At 36.9% G+C, this 22,066-nt stretch overlaps 1 protein-coding gene and 1 pseudogene across 6 annotated transcripts in view; one reads left to right on the forward strand and one right to left on the reverse strand.

Moving 5' to 3' along the window:
* Positions 1-4,719, reverse strand: part of MGAT1 (alpha-1,3-mannosyl-glycoprotein 2-beta-N-acetylglucosaminyltransferase) — a 23,073-nt gene extending 18,354 nt beyond the window's left edge. Inside the window, exons 1-3 of one of the 6 annotated variants that reach the window (XM_074311517.1) lie at positions 4,550-4,655; positions 3,897-3,937; positions 2,265-2,743 (exon numbers count right to left, since the gene is read on the reverse strand). The gene's annotated coding sequence lies outside the window, so the exon portion shown is untranslated. Of the gene's footprint in view, positions 1-2,264; positions 2,744-3,896; positions 4,454-4,533 lie in introns of those variants that run through there. The other 5 variants (XM_074311518.1, XM_074311514.1, XM_074311515.1 and 2 more) reach the window with 5 other exon arrangements.
* Positions 4,704-21,833, forward strand: LOC141566658 (serine/arginine-rich splicing factor 7 pseudogene; annotated as a pseudogene).
* The last annotated feature ends 233 nt before the right edge of the window (positions 21,834-22,066 follow it).

Raw genomic sequence — 22,066 nt, forward strand, 5'->3', positions numbered from 1 at the left:
TTACTAATTTTCCCCATTAGAATGTGAACTCTTTGGCACACTTTTATATTTGTAACTCCAGAATTTAGTAAGTGCATATAGTAAGTCCTTAATAAGTGCTTTTTCATTAATTTAATTCAGGTTCTTAAAACTAGTGCAATCTGGCTTTCACTTCTGATGAAATTACTCTAATGATTTCCTAATCACAAAAATATTTGTTTCCCATTCACATCTCCTTATTCTCTCAGCAACTTGAGAGAGAACTGATCACAAGTCCTAATAGATTCCTTCTTCAAATTCAGACACTCTCTTAGTTTTCCTCTTAACTCTCCAAAGACCCTATCTCTACCACTTTCCCTGGCTCTTTAATCCCTTCCCATATACTAAAAGCATGAATTCCCCAGAGATTAGTCCAAAGCCAATCTTTTTTTACACACCCTTCTCTGGTCAATTTCATTTACTCTCATTGATACTTCAATCTAGATGCAACTTACTCAAACCTACAGATCCATTCCTTACTTCTTTTGAACTCAAATATATTTTTTTCCAACTGCAGTTCCACAAGAATATCCCATTTCACAAATTTCTTTTCTCCTAAATCTGCTTTTTATAATTTATTTCTTCCCGTTTCACCGGCATTCACCCTATAGTGCTTGTTCAAAACCTATTTTTCCCTCTCCTAATTATCAAATTCCAACTGCTTTCATTTTTATACCATCTCTCATATCTGAGCCCTCCTCTATACCCACTTGCTAGAAAAGACAGGTTATACAATTACAGCTTTTTAAGAAGTATTACCTTTGCTATCCTTTCTTTTCTGGTACCCATTATGCAAAGCATTACCTGAATAATCTCTTTTAAAATCTTCAGCAAGTCCCTAACAAATATAAAATTAAACTCCTTTATCTCTTGTCCTGAAGTTTTCACACGGTAGATATTACAGATTTTTGGAAACAGCGATTTAATAAGAATGAATCAAGTTAAAAGTGGATAAAGTTTTACTACCTAAAGCTTTTGTGTTATTCATGTCTTCACTTTTCCAATATCCTGATTTCCACTAAATCATGCTGAATAAACTGATTCCCAATCTGATCTAAATGAATTTCCCCCTCCATAAGACATCAACTACTAAACAGGAAAAAAGAAAGCTTTCATAAAGTATTCATAAATTCAAATGTTTCTGAGGGTCTGTTCATCTAATAGAGAAGACAACTGTTTCTAAATTCAATATATTCCAGGGTTTATTCAGAAATAGGAAGAACCAAATTCAATACAGGCTTTTAATTATAGGATAATCTCTAAAATATTAAACTAACAAAAGAAAGTCATTAAAAATTCAGATTTCTCCTCTAAAATTCAACAAGCATCATATTTACTAGAGGTATAAAGACAAGACATGTAATTTCATTTTATAGGGAACTCCCAAGTAAGAGAATGCTCTTAACTGATGCAGGTGATTATTTTATTTGCAACTCAGTTTTAGATGCCTTAAGTACAAGGTTCAATGGTATGTCCAATGTCATCTAGACATTACATGTCAGACACATGTCTTGAACCTCTATCTGCCTTCCTTGCCGCTTATTTAACATTGCCTCTCCTCACATTTATTTATAATATATTTCTATATTTTTTTTTAGTTATTAAAGTACTTTGTGTATTTCATTTGACCATAGGGTGAAACAGATATGTTTAGTCGTACTATATAACATAAACCAGTTTTTAGAAGTTAAGCAATCTGTCTACAATCTTAAATTGGCTTGAGAGAGAAAGGTAGAGAATATGTATCTCCTGCTCCTAGAGCCTCTACCCTGATCTTTCTACCACACCATCAAATTTTTCAAACTTAGAGGAAAGATTTTGTAGTTGATTCTTTATGCCCTAAGAAGTACCACACAATCATACTCTTTCAAAAATATTTCTCTGCCTGTTGAACATCTCTAAAGAGCTCTTGATTCTTCAATGGTCTCATTCTAAATTGGTGGTAGTAGAATTCCTGAGACTTTTTACCCAAATCCTTCCCACTGTCCATTCCCACCTTGTCCTCACTGAAGCAGAAAATGGAACTCAATTATTCACTTTCATATAGTAGCTCTCCTAAGTGGAGGGGAAAATTAAAGAAATAGAATGTGTCCATTCTTTACAAAGCTTTATATGGAATGCCCCCTTCAGGAGGACTATACCAGTACAATGCCCCCGCACACAGACTTCTAGACCCAATTCAAGTTGAATCTTCTTTGGAACCAGGGACATCAAGACCCTAGGAGGAAAAGGAGATAGCATCTTACCACTCTTCTCTTCTCTCACTGGCACACCTTTCCACTAGGCCAATCCCATTTCAAAGCTTTAGATGACAGCCCCAAATCCAAACCCACAAAAATAAAGTGCAGTTCTGTCTCCTTTGGTCTTAGTTCAAAGTTCAGAGAGCAAAGAAATGCAAAGTATATTCTGGAGAGAGGACAAGTAGGATTATTGGGGCAGGGAGGAGAAAAGGGAAGGGAGGAGTTTGGGAGGAAGGTTATATCTAAGCCCCTCCCCCCAACCTCTGGCTTCAGTATCTGTCCCAGAGGTCAGTATTTTGAGTTCAACAGGCATCTTAAACTTTTCGTCCAGTGAGCTGATGGTAATGAGGTATTATCCCATCTCCTATTCCAGAGCAGGGCTATCTTCTGCTGGATGAAGAAGGATGTCTGTCTTCTCCCAAGGTATCAGAAGAGGTAGGCTTCAGAGCTAGCACACATTAAAGGCAGATATGGATTGTTGACACCTGTGGGGCATTTAAACAAGATCATGCTCCTCTTCTTGTTCCAAAGCTTATTATTGTACATTTACACAAAATTCCTGTTGTTATTTTTCTAACAGTCTACGTTAGCTCAGTTGGTAGCTAAGTGACAACATGGATTGAGCTCAGGGCCTGATTTTAAATCCCATCTCAGAAACTTTCTGGCTCTGGGTACATTATTTAACATTTTTTTCTGTTTCCTCATCACAGTCATCCTCAAAAGGGATGATGATAGCATCTATCTCCCAGTGCTGCTGTGAGGATCAAATAAGGTAATAATTGTAAAGAATGCACAGTACCTGGTAGATAGTAAGACAGTAAACTTATATATCAATATTATTATTCAAGAACTTTAAGGAATCTAAGATTTTGCCTCTACATTAGTTAAGTTACTTCTGGGAGAAACTGTTACCTAATGGCAGACTTACAAGCTAAAACAAATATTTATTAAATATATAATAAATACAATTTTATGACTATATGACTTGAGATTTAAAAACCTATCCCTAGAAAAAGAGGCAAATCAAATGAACTTTCCTCTATGAAGGAAAATGCAGGAATCCCATGATATCTGCCAAATCTCTGCTTATTGTTCACTGTTAATGTTAATGGCTCTGCTCCTTCCTCTGAATTAGTGTTGGATTAGAAATCAAATGATTTAAACCCTAGCTTTGCTATTTCTCTATATGACCTTGAATAGTAACTCAATCTCTGGGCCTCAGTTTCCTCTTCTTTAAAATGAGAGTTTGCCTAGCTGTTCCCAAAAGCCCACTGGCACTTCATGACATTCTAAAATTCACTTCTAAAATCTATAATCCACAATGCTATCCAATATAGGCCTTTTTTCTCATTCCCCCCCACCCTCTGCTTTCCTTAGGATCATCAATTTAAAGATAAAGACCTTAGCCATCATCCCTGCAACTCCCCAAATGAAATTGAAGTCCAAATAAATTTTAACTTGCCCAAAGCCCAAAAGCTTCAATCTTGCAGAATGCAAGGAAATTCCTATAGGTCTCCAAAAGGAGAATTGTGATCATCAAATCCTGCCTCTATTTGTGACCTCAACTATCAGTTCATCTTGTCTACTCTTGTTTACCCAAGTCAATGAGGCACAATGTTGAAGGCCCAGGTTTATCACCTGTGTGATTCTGGAGAAGTCACTTTTTCCTGGAGTTGTTCCTGATGAATAAAATTAGGTTGGAATAAATAAATTATATAGTCTCCTGACTGTACAAAGCATCTAAATCTAAAACCCTAACGCTAGATGACCTTCAACATCCCTCCCAACTCTGAACATTCTAGCTCTGATGAAAATGGTTATCTAGATTCACAACATTCGACCTCTTACCGGGGGATGATACATTCTGGATGTTTATGTCAACTTTTTCCCCTGTGACACATTGCTCTAATTTGTCTTTATAAATAACAGAACTCCTGCTTGGCTTTATTTTGCCCTCCTCTCCAGACTGTAAGGGAACCCTTACTCTGACCAAGCTTGACCTAAAAGCCCGGCTCTATCTAGGCGCCTTTCCTTCTATAACAGACATTAACAATTCATTTCACCTTCCCTCCCCAGATGTCGTTTTCCTTTTAACAGCTAACTTTTTCCATGTCACTCCTGTGATAGAACTCCTTCACCTAGGATGTTATAAATGATTCTTCCACGTACAGATACACATATAGTTATATATTTACTCCCATTTGCCCCTCCTATGATCAAAACCCCACCCCTCAAGTCCACAATGCCCTATTACCTCCCCCAAATGGATTATTACCTGGTCCCTGACCCACCCCTTAGCTCCAAGCCAGGCTCTCAGGCCCCTCGGGATCTTCTTAAGCTCGGTGTCCTAGCCCCTCCAATCCTGGCCCGTGGCCCCCGGCCACCTCTCCCCGCCCCCCTCCCAGAGGCCCAGCCCTCGCCTTCCTCTTCCCCCCCCCATGCTCCACCGCCACTTCCGCCTGCATCCGCCGGAAGTGACTCCAGGGCAACTGCTACGGCCTGGAGCCCCGCCTCTTCATGTTTCTCTCGGTCCAGGCTTCGACAGGCTAGTAGCTGACTGACTCCCCTCGGGGTCTGGGGAGTGGGGTGTGGGGAGCGGGAGGTTGGGGGAGTGGGGGCGAGAGATTGAGAGTGGGAAGTGGAGAATAAAAAGCGAGGGGGGGGAAAGTTGGCCGGAGGCAGCGAGAAAGCCAAGGGCCGGCAGCGTAAACAACTGCGCAGGTCCGGTCGGGTTTGAAAAGGAACGCATGCGCACTCTTCCCCCCCATCCCCGAAAACGGAGGGGGGTTGGGGTGACGAGGACTGTTAGGAGAAATGAGGGGTTTGTGGGAGAGCGCGTGCGCGGGTGTTTGCAAAAGTGGCGTGAACTGGTTATTGTGCTTTTGTGGTGTTCGGCTTTTTTTTTCTTTGTTTGCTTTTAAAAATTTCTCCTTTTATTGTGAATTTAACTGGCGGCCCGCAAATTCCCCGGGAGACCTTTCTGACTTCATTTTGCTTCACTTCCTTGAGTAGGTAGGACTTTTTGTTGTATTTTTTTTTAAAGTGAGCAGTTAACACCAGTAAATGAACAATCTGCCTGTAAAGAGAAAACTTTTTTTTTGTTGTTGTTGTGAGGAAGAACTTAGATGTGACCTTAGATAAATGGGTCAAACATTTTGTTGTTGGGTTTTTTTCCCCTTAAGGGAAGCCCTAATATTTAAAACAAACAAGCAAAAAACAATTAGTATCAGTTAAGGGGGAGAGAACTTGTATTTCTTAAGCCTGCCTACCTTGAATGTAGGAACCGGACTCATGTTAAAATCACCCCTTCCTCCTGCCCCAGGAAGGGCCCTAGACAGGCATATAATTTTAGGGAAAACAACGATGAAAGTCAATTACACTAGGTCAAGTCAAGTTTTTTCCTAAATTAGGTATGTTTCATTGTCCTTGTTCCTTTTTGGTTTGCATCTATTCATATAAAACTTGCTTGTCTATACTTAAAATAGTATTCTATTACACTTACATTACTACTTTAGCCAATGCTCAATCAATATGATGTAAACTGTCCCCTTTAATCTTTGGGGGAAGGGTGAGCCTTGGTCTGTGGGAGAGGCACACCCTTTTATTCATGAGGAAAACTCTCAGATAAGTAATCTCCTTAAATTGGAGATTTGGCCTGGGGCAAAATTACAAGAATTAAAAATTAGCCCTTAATATCCCTAGCCTGGAACCTCAGAAGGCTAATAAAAGATGACTCTGAGCCCAGAATCTTGGCTAATGACCTTCTGTACTTAGGCACTGGGTCTTTCTCAGTATAAACCCTTGTAGAAGTTCTAACAGGATTTTGCCCACTGGTGAAGATATTTTCTTCTCAGTGTAAACCCATCTTTGCAGTAGTCCTGACAGGACCTTGCCCACTAAGAAAGCTATTTTCTTAGCATAAATAAACCCATTCTTGCCACTAAATCTCTAGCCTTTATTCATTGGGTTCCTGCCACAGGCCAAGGGGATCCCATTGCTGTTAGGGGATCTCTCAACCCTCAGTTCTCATACTTGAACAAGTATGTATCCATTTTCTTTTTTTTTTTTTTTCTCCTGAGGCTGGGGTTAAGTGACTTGCCCAGGGTCACACAGCTAGGAAGTGGTAAGTGTCTGAGACCAGATTTGAATTCAAGGCTGGTGCTCTCTCTACTGCGCCACCTAGCTGCCCCTGTCCATTTTTAAGTTCTTTACTACTACAAAAAGTGCTGTTAGAAATATTTTGGTGTATATGGGTATGTGGGACAGTATCAACCACAAAAACAATCAGGATTCTCAAGTGAGAAAAAACAAAAAGAGTTTTATCAGCTTTGTAATACCAGAGAAACTGAGGCAGACAGAGAGTGGTTTTTAATCTTTAATGTGAAGAGTTTAGGCTAGCCCACCAAATGGGAGTATTTTATGAATAAGTGTTTTTAGCTAACTAGGGTTTGATAAGGGAAACAAAAGTAGATAAGGAGGGCAAAGTCAGAAAGACCAACAAGCCATAATTCCAGGAAAGGATCATAATTTAATCCTGACAGGATAGAGGTCAAGATAAGAAGGTGGAGGACAAGAGACCAAAAGGTGAGGGGCAATACTCAAAAGGAAGGGGAATTATCATAGCAAGGATTGAGATAAAGCATCTGGAGTATATGACAGAAATGGTATGTAAGACTCAATTTCTGCAAGGAAGAGGGGATGGTTATGACCCCCCAACATATCCAATGCCCAGCACCATTTCTTTCTTTTTTTTTTTTTAATTTTATTTATAATTTTTTTGACATTATATATGCATGAGTAATTTTTTTATAACATTATCCCTTGTATTCATTTTTCCAAATTATCCCCTCCCTCCCCTTGATGACAGGCAATCCCATATATTTTACATGTGTTACAATATAACCTAGATACAATACCATTTTCTTGTTGCACATTAAGTATTAGATTCCGAAGGTATAAGTAACCTGGGTAGATAGACAGTAGTCCAGCACCATTTCTCAAAAAAGGACATCTCCCAACTGACAAGATGTTTGTCAGTAAAAGCCAAAGTAAAAACTGCTAAACAGGATTAAGTAACCTGAATGCTCCCATCCCCTTGCCTGGCCTTTTCTCCCATTGTTTGAGGGAGTCTTAATCTGAGGAGGCTTAATTTTAGAAATCTATTCCAGAAATAAAAGAATAAATTGCCTTTAAAAGAGGTACTTAAAATGCTAATTAAGAGGGGGTGGGAAACTGGAGTGGATGAACACCATATATTTCTTATTTATTTATTTTTAGCTATAGCTCTTGTTATTATAAAATCTCAAGTCACAATTAAAGTTTAAGGCTATATTCCCATGAAAGTGTCTTCACTCAGTTTATCCCATACATGGGGACTTCCTGTTCATTATTGACCCCAAGGATGGCATATATACTTCACAATGAAATTTCTGAATCAGTCAGTCAGTCGAAAACTATTAAGCACATAGTGTGTTATAGATATGTAGTACTAGGTGCTAGGTATACGAAGAAAAGTAAAAACATCGCTCTGCCCTCAAGATGGTAACACTGTAAATACCAAGGTCTCAGAGGTTATGGCACTAATGGCTGGGGAGGAAGAGGGGGACCTGAAACCATTTTAGGCCAGGAAAATTGAGTCAAAGGTGAGGAAGAAGCATTTCAGGTTTTGAAGACAGCTACAAAGTAAGGAAATGGAGAATTGTGTGAAAGTAACAGCCTGCATGTTAGCATAGCTTTGTTGTAGAGTGTGTGGAGGGAAAAGACTAGAAAAATAGAAAGGAGCCAAATTAGGAGAGGGTTTTTTTGTGTGTTTATTGGGTTTTTTTGTTTGTTTGTTTTAGCAGTAATAAGGAGCCACTTGAGTTTGGGTAGGGAGGAAGTGTAGCACTTCAGCTCCAATTATAGGTTACCAGGAATCTTGGTTGCTCAATGGAGAACAATTTGGTGCCAAGAGATTTGGGACAGAAAGACTATTGCAGTACTGGTGAAAGGTGCTGAGGGCCTGAATTTAGGGTGGTGGCTGTGTGGATTTAAAGAGTATTTGAGATATGTTAAGAGAGGAACAACAAGATTTAGCAATTAATTGGTTATGTGAATATGAGTAAGTCAAAGATTGAATAGTCTGAAAGTATGTATCTGATGTCATTCCTCTGTGCAAGAAACTAATTCTTCCCTCTTGGCTAGTAAGTAAAATAAAGACTAGCTTTTCAAATAAAAACTTCTAGCTTATTGCACATGTGTTAGGAATATTATTTCCCAGAATACCTGGGCTAGTATCTCCTAAGGCTCTGCCATTTAGGTTAGCATTTCTCAACATCTTACCCAGTAGACAGCTATACAGTGGATAGAGAGGGCTTGGAATTATGAAGACCTGACACAAGCTAAATGACCTTGGGCAAGTCACTGGATTTGATCTGTTTTCTCATCTGTAAAATGAGCAGAAAAAGGAAGTGACAAACCACTCCAGTAGCTTTGCCAAGAGAACACCAAAATTGAACCACAAAGAGTTGGCCATATTTGAAATGACTGAACAACCATCCAATAAATGTTGTTAGTTTTTCCTTAAAAAGATGTTTAAATTGCCCTAAATTTTTTTTTCACTGGCTCAGGAAAATAAGGCTTGAACCATTGACAAATTAGAAGCTCCTTTCTTAGGCTCAAAATTGATAGTTCACCAAGACCATATATCCAGTGCTGTGTGCTTGTTGAACATCTTTTTTCATGGTATGATTTAAAAAAAAAAAACAAACAACTTTTTTTTTTTGTATAGATGGTCTCTTAGGGGTCTTATGTAAAGACATGACACTGAACCATTGGACCTGAGTCAGGCCTAGCCTGATATAGAGCCTTCAAGCTACTCTCCTTCAGGTACTACAGCCATCACAGGACAGACATATTGCTAGGTTTGTTACAGAAAAGGTAGATCTTGTACTAATCCTGTGATTAAAACAAGAAAAGATATTTGTGAATGGAGAGTAGGAGAATAAATACACCAAACTTGGAAAGTATCAAATGCCAAGACTTGAAGGTAGAAGTTGACTTATTTACTTTTTATTTTTTTGCTGAGGCAATTGGGGTTGTGCCTTGCCCAGGGTCATGTAGCTAGGAAGAATTAAATGTAAGGTTAGATTTGAACTCAGGTCCTCCTGACTTTAGAGCCAGTGCTCTATCCACTGTGCCATCTAGCTGCTCCGAATTTTTTATTTTTTTATTGTGTTGCAGGGGACATAGTAAATGGATCAGGCTATCTAGAGCAAAACACTCCCAAGAAAGGGAAGGATGCCAAGGTTGAGGACTTGGATGTGAGAGGACTAATATTTTATTTAAGCTGCATTTCCTTGAAATCTTCCTTCTCTTCCCATAACATGGGAAAGACCCAGATCCCTTTTCTTCCTTCCTTTATGAGGGATTGTTGTTAACTTATTCATTAAATCTGACAGACCCAAATGACCTTGGAGTTTTCTATGCAAAGATACTGAGTGGTTTGTCTTTTCCTTTTCAAGTAGATTAAAGTCAATCATAAATGACTTGCCCAGTCTCAAACTGCTAGTAAGTGCCTGAAGCTTCGTTTGAACTCAGGTCTTCCTGCCGCCAGCTAGCTTTCTATCTGCTCAGCCATCTAGCTACCAGTTGTCAGGGTTTAGTTTTCCTTAAAAGCTGTCCCTAGAACCTGATTGATCTTGATTTCTTAGTGGTCAGGTAAAGGGTTAAATAATCTAGTTGCTAGCCCCCTCTGATAAAAAAGACCTCTAGTCACATGTCTTTCATTATATTCTGCCTTGGGAATAGACTATTTCTGTATGTAGTTGGGGTGGACAGGGCTGTCCACTATATCCTTGCTATGTTAAGCAAAGTAAACCTTTTTGAGTAGAGTTGTGAAGTAATGAAAATCTTTTTAAAGATTACTATGTTAAGATAAATTGAAGTGAGAAGAAACTGGAATCAGATCAATTGTTACTGCCATTGTATTTATTAGTCATACATCAGACACATGGTCATCTAGTTTTTACTTTTAAGATCTCTAATAAGGAAAAATGTCCCCTACTTTTGAGAGATGTAAATTTCCCTTTTTGTAGTTTCTACCCATAATTCAAATTCTGTACTCTGGGATCACATAAAACAAGTCTGATCCCTCTTGCACATGACAACTTTGTAAGTATTTAAAAATTACTATGTTTCTCCTTATCTCTCCCCTCACCCCAAATCTTCAGGCTAAGCATCTCTATTTTCTGTAGCTGACTCTTATATGGTATGAACTTGAGGCCCTTCACTGTTCTGATTGCACTCCCTTCTATACCTTTAGTTTACCCTCTAAACATGGTGCCCACAACTGAACACAATAATCTAGATGTGGAACAGAATCTGATTGGAACAGAGCATAGCTTATCATATCCTTATTCCTAGAAGCTACAGCTCTTTTTCTGCATATCAAGATCATTTTAGTTTTCTGGATTGATATATTATTGAGTCATAGTGTTTTTTTTTTTTGTTTTTTTTTTTGAAATAAGTTTAAAATTTTACATTTATCCATATTAACTCTTATTAGATCAGACTCATGTTTTAACCTTTTAAAGATTCTGAATCTGATATCCCTCCCAGCTTTGTTTCATCTGCAGATTTCTTCTGTTCCTTTCTATTGTGAGGCAGATCTCCTAAGGCCTTGTGAGACACATCAGCACCACAGCCACAAGATCCAGGGAGGACTTTAAACAATCTAATCATGTATGTCCCAGAATGAACTTCTCTCCAACCACTGATATTCTGTATAGACTCACTCCTCAGTGGTTAACACACTTCTGCTTCTTTGTATTTTTCCCATCCTAGTGATTTTAAACCTCAGATGTAAATATGTAAACTTTGTTCTCCATCACCAATTGTCTTTCTTGTAACTCATTTACCAGACCTCTAACCCTACAATATTCCCCTACAGATTTTCCCATCCCTTCCTTACATATTAGAATTCCTACTTTGTAATTAACACTTTCTTTTGGCAGCTAAGTGCTAAGTACATAGAACAGTGGGCCACAAATCAGGAAAGCCTGAATTCAAATCCAGTTTTAGCACTTATTGGTTCTGTGACCCTGGGCAAATCATTTCACATATGTTTAGCTTAGTTTCTTCAAATGTAAAATGGGGTTATAATAGAACCCCCTTCTTAGACTTGTTTTGAGGGTAAAATGAAATATATATATTTTTTAATTTTTGGTGAAGCAATTGGGCTTAAGTGACTGACCCAGGGTTATATAGCTAGTAAGTGTTAAGTGTTTGAAATTGGATTTGAATTCAGATCTTCCCAGCTCTAATGTTGTAAAAAATGTTATAATTATAAAATTAATTAAAAAAAAAAACCAGGATAGTTTTCTTCAAGTATATGAAAGGTTATTATGCAAGAGAGAATAAGACTGCTTCTGTTTGGGTCCAAGAAGGCAAAATGAGGAATAATGAGCAGAAGTTTCAGAAACAGATTTAAACTTGACATCAGGAGAAATTTTTCAATGTGAAAAAGTAGAATGGTCTGCCTCAAGAAATAATGATTTCTCCCTCTTTTGAAGTCTTTGTTGTTTGTCCTTCATTTAAGAAGAGGATCTTGATGTCTGGAGGTGATATAACATGCAAATGAATTGCATTTAAGTGAGGCAGGGCTGTGCAGCCTCACTATCTCCACTGCAGCCATCTAGGTCCAGTGGCAAGATAGAAATCATTTATAGCAGGATGGTCCTGGATTGGCCTTTTTAGGGTCTTTAAAGCGATGCCAGATGACCATCTGTTGAATACTTTATATTAGGAATTTCTTTCAGTTCAATTTGATTAGACAACCCCAATGGTCTTTTCCAACTAAGAAATTTTTAATTCTGTGATTTTGATTGGAAGTAGATGACTGATAGACTGATGAACAGACACCATGATTTGGCATAGTGTTCTCCTAAACTTACTGTATTGGAGCTCTAGGGATTACAGAAGAAGATAATGCAAGAGGTTAATTATGTCTGAAGGAAGTTGGAGCCTTAGAGCTATAACCAGAGCAAATTCAACTACAGGCAAAGAAAGAATGGCTACATGCTAGTACTTTTAATCATTTTTAAGTGATTTTTAAAAGTGCTTTGCACAACCCCCCCTCCCCCCGAAAAAAAATTTTGTCTTGAGTAAGGTGGCATTTTAACTTATACATGCCCAAGATTTAGTGATTTTCCTACCTTTGCGTGGGTCTTAAGAGAACTTATTGAACTTGTTGAAATGAACAGACATTAGAGCATAATCAGTAGGTATCAGAGATCCTTAGAAAAGGAGGAAACAAATTAATCCTATAATCTGATTGTTTTCTCTGTCATTACCTTGCTATTTGTTTTAAGTAAATATTTTATTTGATTTTTAATCTCTTTCATAATTATATCAGCAAGCTCAAGCCAGGATTATCAAAATTCCATCACTGGATTCAAGGCCGTTAGGATTCCCAGAGTTTGAAGAAGGGGAAAGAGGGTTTACCTTTACATTTATAAAACAAACTTGTCCTGGTATTACTTCAATCCCTTGGAAATTTTTAAAAGTCTACTACATTAATATTTCAAATAGTTTTTTGAGGGCATACTTGCAAATACATTCAAATCACCTTTGTATTATGATTTTAAAAGTGTTAGCAAATACCTAGTGAAGAATTGTTGCCTATTTGGAAATCTTATTGGAAATCTTGTGAAAAGTGACATTTTCAAACTTTCCATTGTACTGTGTAAATTGAACACCGGGGTGGATAAGTTGATTATTTTAAAACTGGCTCTTAGTGTTGGTGAAATTAGACCTTCATTTAAAGACTTGGTTTTAGAGGTACTCGCTGAACATAAAAATGAAGACATTTTAAAGACATCATACCATTCTGATCTTTGGGGGATTATAAGTCTGGACAGATATAACATACAGGAAGAAAGGCAAGTCTGTTTTACCATTAGAGCATTGAGCTGCTTGAAACTGGTATATTGTCAAAAATTAGTTAATATTTACCTTTCTCTATTATCAGCACACACACATATAAGCTACTTAATAATAATTGTTGAATGAATTTAATACCTTCCTGGTAAAAAACAGGATGAAGTGATAAAAATGTAAGGGTCCTTCTAAGCAGAAAGATGCTTTGCTTCTGTAGCCATACAAACCGTTATTGGGGGGTAGTCTGGGGAGTAAATTATTATATCATGATAGACTTATTCATTGAAAATAACATTATTTTTCAGGAGGATATCTCAACATCAGGGTGCAGCATATTGAATCCTGAACAGGATCTACCTGGAAGGTAATGTAACATTTGGAAGAGAGGGATTCAAAGCAACATGGGAAATTAATAAAAAGACTCAGAGCTCATTTTAAGTCTGTGGGACAAAATAATTGTCCCTAAAAGTACTTGCTTCCCTCCTCAAATTTAGGGAGTTTATTTTAGATGAAAAATTATGATTTTACTTAGAAATTTTCCTGAATGGTTACTCGGAATTACTGTAAGTGAAATAATGTATCACCTAAACTGATCCTCACTACTCTTTAATTTTTTGTTTTGTTTGCTTGGTTCTTGTTTTTTGAGGCAATTAGGTTAAGCAAATTACTGGCTGTCACATGGCATGTAAGTAGCTGACATCAAACCACATCCTCTTGACTCCAGGGCAAGCACTGTACATAGTTCCTTACTCAGCTCCCTTTATACTTTAAAAAAAAAAAAAAATACAAGTGGTCCTTTAAGGGCTTGTTCATATAAACCATTGTTCTCTTTTATAGATCCAAGAGAACATTTTACAGTAGACATTAATACTAACGTAAGTAGCTTGGGAGCAGTTGTATACAATGAGATATTAGGTATCAAAGTTTATTGCTACTTAGAGGACTCCCTGACCATGAAATTCAATAAATGTCAATAAATTCTAATTCTTTCTTTGAAGCAGGCTGCCACTGATAAGTTCTGAGACTCTGGCTAGTAAAATGAGGATAAAAATGGCAGCTGGCTCATAGAATTGAATCAAATGAGATAACGTGAGCATATTGTCCATATAGGCTATGGGTCTGTCTAAATGTAGCTGACAGGGAGCTGGCTTCTCTGCAAGGGAGATGCAAGGTAATAACTTGCATACAACACTGGACTTAGAATCTAGAAGACCCAAATTCAAATCCACCTTCAAATACTTAATAATTGGGAGACTTGGCGCAAGTCACAACCTATTTTTGCTTCAGCTTCCTCATATAAAGATAATGGGTTCTACTTTTAAAGATATTTATGAGGATAACCCGAGATAATTTTTGTAAAGTCTTAAAGAGCTTTATGCAAATTATTATTTCTACATAGAAAGAAATGGGATATTGGGGTCACTAAGCTGACTGCTCAGTTCTCTGAGAGGAAGCATTAAACAAGAATTATATATTAGATAGATGTCATATCTATCTGCCACTCCTTCTCCCCATCCTAGTTTAGGGAAAATAACTTCCTAGGTTGGAGCTGTTTCTTTGGTTATCTCTCTTTTTTTTTTTTTTTTTTTTTTGTTTTTTTGTTTTTTTGTTTTTTTTTGCCTAGGCAATTGGGGTTAAGCCCAGCTTAATTGGGGTTCCTAGCCCAGCTAAGAAGTGTTAAGTGTCTAACATCAGATATGAACTCAGGTCCTTCTGACTCAGGGCTGATGCTATATCCACTGTGCCACCTAGCTGCCCTGTTGTTATCTCTTAAAGAGAAAAGGGTATAGTTAAGAATGTGTTGGTAAATGTTTAACAACTGGCCCTCTGAGGAAATTTTTTTTTAAAGCTTAATTTGCATTATTAACATTTTCTTCATTACTTTCTTGAATGTACCCAATCTGCAAAACAAGAACTCAAACCCTGGTTTTGCAAACATTTGCTGTTTTCTGAGGCATTAATGCCTACTTTGACAACTTAATATTAGGCTTTCACAAACCAGGGTGAGCTTTCTTCAATGTACCTCTGAGTAAGCTTATATCCCAAGGCTTGGTTCCTTCCTTCTAAATATTAATTACTATAGAAGACCACTAGAAATTGTGAATAATGAATAAACTCATTTATTTGAGCAGAAAACACAAATCAAATACATTATACAGATTAGAATGTACCAGACTATCTGCAATAAGTCTTCTTAATGGGAGTCTGATCTCATTCAAGAGAAAATCATCAAAATCTCTATAGAAAGGCAAACTAGAAATTATATTGGAAAAATATGTTAAAGAACTGACTTTTCAATAAAACCGGCTTTTCCCCAAGTCTTTTTTTCTCTCTCACTCCAAAAAAAACAAATGAAACCATATGTGGCTTCTTTTAAAGAAAGAAGGAAAAAGGTTTCTGTCCTCCCATAAGTCTTCCTGCCTCTTCTGCCTCTTCACATGTAACATCAGTTCATCATCCTTCCCACTAAAAGAATATAATTGATACAAATAATACAGGCTTAAATCCAAGTTTACATATGTTAAAAACGTTTATTATTATTATTTTTTTATATGCACAGAACTCAATTCCAGTCATGGACAAATAATAACTCAATTCTGGCAAATATTAACAACCAGCCAAAGTTTATCAGCACTTAACAATTATGCTTGCCTGCATTACCAGTCAGGAAAGACCCCAGCACATACACTTCCAGTCCTGTATGTTCTGTACATTGAAAATAATAGAAATGTAATGGGTTACTTATGTGACACACAGGAACATGGAGTATATTCAAGCAAGTGCAGTTGATGGTCTTAGACATCCCCTGGATAATGTGCCATCAACAGAAGCAAATTTTATAAAATTAGATTATCTCCAATTATCTTTGGACGATTAGTGGTGAAAAGCAACTATAAAATAAAAGCAGTCTGCAAGAAATTATATGGACCAGGGAGGGAATGGGAAGAGAATGATCCCAGGGGAACTCAAATTTAGTTCTTTAGAGGACACCCAAGAGTGTGGCAGATGTTGGAATTCTGAAATGAAGTCCTTTGGTGATCCATAAACTAATGATAATGAAGGGTACTAAAAAGCAGTAGCTATTTTAGTAACTTATTACTTAATGTCATAAAAGCACTCCAAGAAGATTTTGGACATGGACTATGAAAAAACTCTGAAGCTGGAGTGGAAGGTGATGTGGGAAGAAGTATTTTTTAGAATATTGATTTTCCTCGCAGAATATATTCTGACCAAAGTCAAGGATTTGAGAGCAGGCTATTCAAAGTAGCATTAACTTTGACAATAATAAAATGTTACCTAGTTGTAGAGCTAGCATGAAACACTAACCCCTAAGACTATTGTAGTTTTGTAAGTCAGCACTCCACTGATAACTAACATTAGTTAATTTTATTAAAGTTTTTTTTAATTTTCAAAATATATGCATAGTTTTCAACATTCACTCTTGCAAAACCTTGTGTTCCAAAAAAATTTTCCCTCCCTTCTCACTCCTTTCCCTAGAGAGCAAGTAATCCAGTATATTTTAAACATGTACAATTCTTCTACATATTTCCACAATTATGCTGCATCCAAAAAAAAAAAAAAAAGCATAAAAGGAAAAAAATGAGAAAGAACAAAATGCAAGCAAACAGCAATTTAAAAAGTGAAAAATCTATGGTGTGATCCACACACAATCCCTATAGTCCTCTCTGTGGGTGCAGATGGCTCTCTTCATGACAAGACCATTAGAACTGTCCTGAATTACCTTACAGTTGAAAAGAGCTACATCCTTCAGAATTGAGCATCAGATAATCTTGCTATTGCTGTTTACAATGAATAATCAACATTGTTACATTTTAGGTTTTTATTGTGGCTCTTACATTTTCTTCACAATACTACCTTATTAGCTTCCTTGTAATAGGGGGAAAATCAAAACAGAACCAAAAGATACACTAATTGCATCAGTATACTACATTCTACATCTTTCATCCTTCATATCTCTTCTGAGAGGAGGATGTGTTGTCATTTTCAGTTCACTAGGACTAAGATAAATTATTATAATTAATAGCATTCAGTGGTCTTTTGGTGTTGTCTTTCTTTATGTAGCACCTGAGGGTATTATTTCCCTACAAATACACATACTCCTAGTCCGATCTATGTATCTCCAAGATAAATCTACCGTAAGTTTAAGGTATTTTTTTGGACCTAAATTTGCCCATGAATCCTGACTGATGTGCTGTTTTACTAGTAAGAAGATAAAAACCGTTCAAAGCTAAGTATCCTCTTCTTATATCCTTTCAAAACCACAGTTGTCCAAATTTAAACATCTTCAGAATCCAAATCAATTGCTCCTTCCATTAAACTCTTTTGTACATGGTATGCTGAGAACTATATTTTCTGAATATTTTGCCCTTGTCATTTACTAAGTTTGTCATAAAAATATTTGATTTGTAGTATCTGTACCCATTAATAAAGGGTATGCAGTTGTGAGGAAAGGGGTGCTTTTGAACTGTGATTTGCTAAATTAAAATTATAAAAATACTTCCACTGAACATAAGGGAGCTAGGGTAGGATTTTCTTTTTATAATTTTCTCTTATCTAACTATATACTTTCTTTCTAACTAGAACTCTTAAGAAAATTTGTCATGTCTTAAAATAATAAAATCTTAAAACTTACAAGAGAGAGAATGGATCTTGGGCTAGAATTCCATCCAATTCAATAAACATTGATTAAATACTTTCTATGTGTAAATTCTCAGGATATAAGATGAAAAATGAAAGTTGTGTGGTTTATGCAGTTTATAGCCTAATAGGAGAATAATGCAAAACTTATATAATGGAGAATGAGATAAATTCAAAGTAGACTTTCTAGACAGAAAAATGTTGTCAGTAACAAAGAGGACACGATCATTTTCATGTCGGAAGAAAGTGAAGGGGATATCACCTAAATTAGACTATAAGGAAGAGATATTTCAGTATAGAAAGGGAAAAAGACTGTTCCAGGAATGGAAAATTATATAAACCAAGATAAAGGGGGAAAAAATAATTCAAGAACTGCCTATTTTGATTGAAACAAAATGAAAAATTAGTGTAAGGAGTAGGGTGTTGATTGAGAGAACCTAATCAGTTTGGTGGAATCAAATCAATTTGGTGAATTTATAGGGCATAAATCTTTGAATAGTTTCTCTCATGGAGGCAGGTATGAACCTTGTCCCCTTATTAAGAATTAGGAACCCCGGGGGGTGGCTGGGTGGAGCAGCAGATAGAGCACCAACCCTGAAGTCAGGAGGACCTGAGTTCAAACTTGACCTCAGACACTTAAATGCTTCCTAGCTATGTGGTTAGAATCTCGAAGACATGTCACCCCTCATCCTATAAAAACAAACAGAAAAGGGTTTTCTTGTTGTAGGCTTTCCTTTCCCTTTAATTCTTTTTTTCCCCTGAAGCAATTGGGATCAAGTGGCTTGCCCAGGATCACACAGCTAGGAAGTGTTAAGTGGCTGAGGCCAGATTTGAACTCTGGTCCTCCTGACTTTAGGGCTGGGACTCAATCCTAGCTGCCCTCTTCCCTTTGATCTCTAGACCAGAATTCTTCAAGTTGGGAAGGAGAAATTTCTACCAGGAAGAAAAATGGTGGGAGATACTCATGGAAAGGCCAAAAGGGAATCTTGTAGATCTTCAGTTCCTAAGTGCATTCTTATGATTTTCTGTTTTCTTTTCTTAGAATAAGTCAGAAACTGGAATTCCCCAGAATGGAATTTCTCAACCTTGGAAATTACCTCCTGAATAATTTTGAGTTTGAAAGTTCCCAAATATAAGCTTTTCAGGCATCAGTCTTATAGGAAGATTATTTTCTTTACATTGGGCCAACTGAAGAAGGAAGAGAATTCCCAATAGTTTCTGGAACAACCCAGTGGAAGCAAGCAGCACCTCAATCAGTTTCTTAGAAAGTATAGTGAGCACAAAAACCAAACATCATGTCATGCTATGGGAGGTACGGAGGAGAGACCAAAGTATATGTTGGCAACTTAGAAACTGGTGCTGGCAAAGGAGAATTAGAAAGAGCTTTTAGTTATTATGGTCCCTTAAGAACCGTATGGATTGCCAGAAATCCTCCAGGATTTGCCTTTGTGGAGTTTGAAGATCCAAGAGATGCAGAAGATGCAGTTCAAGGACTAGATGGAAAGGTGATTTGTGGTTCTCGTGTAAGAGTCGAATTGTCAACAGGCCTTCCTCGAAGATCTCGGTATGATAGACCACCTGCACGCTGCCCATTCGATCCTAATGACAGATGTTATGAGTGTGGTGAGAAAGGTCATTATGCTTATGATTGTCACCGCTACAGCCGTCGAAGGAGAAGTAGATCACGATCTAGATCTCATTCAAGATCCCGAGGAAGGAGATACTCTCGCTCACGAAGCAGGAGCCGTGGAAGGAGGTCAAGATCTGCATCTCCTCGAAGACCAAGATCTGCCTCTCTGCGTAGATCTCGATCTCCTTCAATCCAATCTCGATCTGGTTCTTTGAAAAGATCAAGATCATCCCGTTCAAGATCCCGATCCAGATCCAGATCTCTTTCAAGACCTAGAAGCAGCCGATCAAAGTCCAGATCACCATCTCCAAAGAGAAGCCACTCTCCTTCTGGAAGTCCTCGCAGGAGTGCAAGTCCTGAAAGAATGGACTAAAATGGGGGAGGGGGGAAGCCTTTTAGGAAAAAAAGTTATTTTGTTTACTATAAGAGATTTTGTGATGTCTATTCATTTTAAATGTTACCTAAAAGGGTATTTGAATCATCTAATAATCAGAATGGATCTGGATGTTTTAAGAGCTTTATAAACCTACATCAGCAAAGTAGTATTAAATATTGAGTCACATACACACACATTCTCACATAACCCACTCTCTCTCTCTCTCTCTCTCTCTCTTTGATCTGAAGATGTAGGGATTTTCTTGTTGGCACATTAAGAATAAAACTTTCTAACTAGAGTGCTGATTTGTGATCACTACTGTTAACATGTAGCTTGGGCAAGTCTCAAATCTAGAGAGCTTGTTAGGCCGATTCAGGGTGAGTAGCTAGATGTGACTAGGTGATAAAAATGGTCATGTTGGTGCATTAATGAAATCTTTCACACATTGAAAACATATTTTCCTACTATATATATTTTGAAGTAGTTTTAGAAAGTTAAAAGAACCTTAATTTTTTCTAATTGCCTGCCATAATCTGTATCAATCTTAAATTCTTAAGTTACTACAATGTTAATTACCCCTTGAAATTATCATCACCAAGGGACTATGATTTGTTAAGACTAAAATGGCATGATAATTACAGAACATAAAGTAAATTTGGGGTAATGCTGAAGAGTCCATGATAAGTAATACCCAACAGCACAAATCTGAATTCTGGACAGTTTGTATTATATAGCAGCAAATGTTTGTACAATCGGAACATTATTAGACATGTTCATCAGGTGAAGTGGTACTAAGGAGTGTTTTTCAAAAGTAATTATTTGGAGACCATTAGCCCAGGACTGCAATTTTTTTTTTTTTTTTTTTAAGTTTTTGGGTTGGTGGGTGGTTTTTTTTTTTTTCTTCAATATGTACATTTTAAGTAATATGTTAAATTTTTTTGAAGTTGGCCAAAAATTAGGGTATGTTTTAAGATTTGATTGGATTGAGGATTAAGGGTAAACTATCTTTGCAAAAATGGTTCTTTTTCCAGGTTAAGCACTTCTCACCTCACATCTATTTTTACACTAATTTTATCCCTTCCTACCAAAAAGAGAGATTTTGGAAGTCCATGCAAAGTAGTTAGATATATTTTTAATTATAGAACAAACAAAAACATGGTTCATACACAACAGCACATTTACTTTGTTAACATTTGACTTGCCTCTTGGATCACTTCAAGAACTTAAATTTTTCATAGAATCCAATAATGTTCCCCATAGCTTAAATATATGTTATCCAAATATTCTGTCACCAAAAGGCACAAGTGATAATCTCTGTCTGCAAATACTTCTTTGCCAGTTCAAGTTTTGGTACAAAAAGCTTAAACTTTTGAGGATCGTGATTTTCCAGTGTACTGATATCTGGCATAAGTTTTAAATATATCAGGTAGCAGATCAACCATTTAAGTTTCTTAGTTCATTTTTTCAAATGCCTTAACATACCTAAGAACTTTTCCTTAACATGCTAAGATGAATATTCAAACATTTTTGAATATTGAATGAAGACTGATTTGCAATGGAAGCCACTTGGAATGTACTGGTTTATCTGTTGTACTGGTTTATCTGTTGTATTTTATAAGTTTAATTGTTCTGTAGTGTATTAAAGCAAATTTGCTCCATAATAAGTCTGCAGAAATTTAAAAAAAAAAAAAAAAGGAAGAAGAGGACTATCAAAATGATCCCTGCAACTGGAAGATTGGAACCATGTCATAGGTGGGTGCACAAGAGATTGCCAACCCTTTATCCTAGTCCTGTAAGTTAACTTAAACAGTGAAGGTCCAAGGTACATGGTGCATATTTGTTCAGTAGTCCCCAAAATGTATAAAACCTTCAAGAAAATCTAGTGGATTATTTGAATACTTTATGTTTCTTTAATTGTTTGTGGATGCCTATGAGTTCTTTATGTCTTAAACATTTTCTATGGTGAGTGAAATAAAGGCTTCTTTATACCCAATTCCAATATTGTACATTGAATACCTGTGTGAGATTGGGCAACCTAATTTCCCATCTTTGAGTTACCTTAGCTTAAGCTATACCTAAACTTCTGGGGAAAATATAAGATACTGGCCCTTTAAGGTCAGCCTTCAATCCATGTAAATCTAGATCTTTTGAGGATTTTCAACTGGGTCACAATAATGAGGCCAAATAGGTATTTCAGAGCATGCCAAGATGAGTTTACAATCATAT

Source organism: Sminthopsis crassicaudata, chromosome 4, assembly GCF_048593235.1.
Source record: "Sminthopsis crassicaudata isolate SCR6 chromosome 4, ASM4859323v1, whole genome shotgun sequence".
Taxonomy (NCBI): domain Eukaryota; kingdom Metazoa; phylum Chordata; class Mammalia; order Dasyuromorphia; family Dasyuridae; genus Sminthopsis; species Sminthopsis crassicaudata.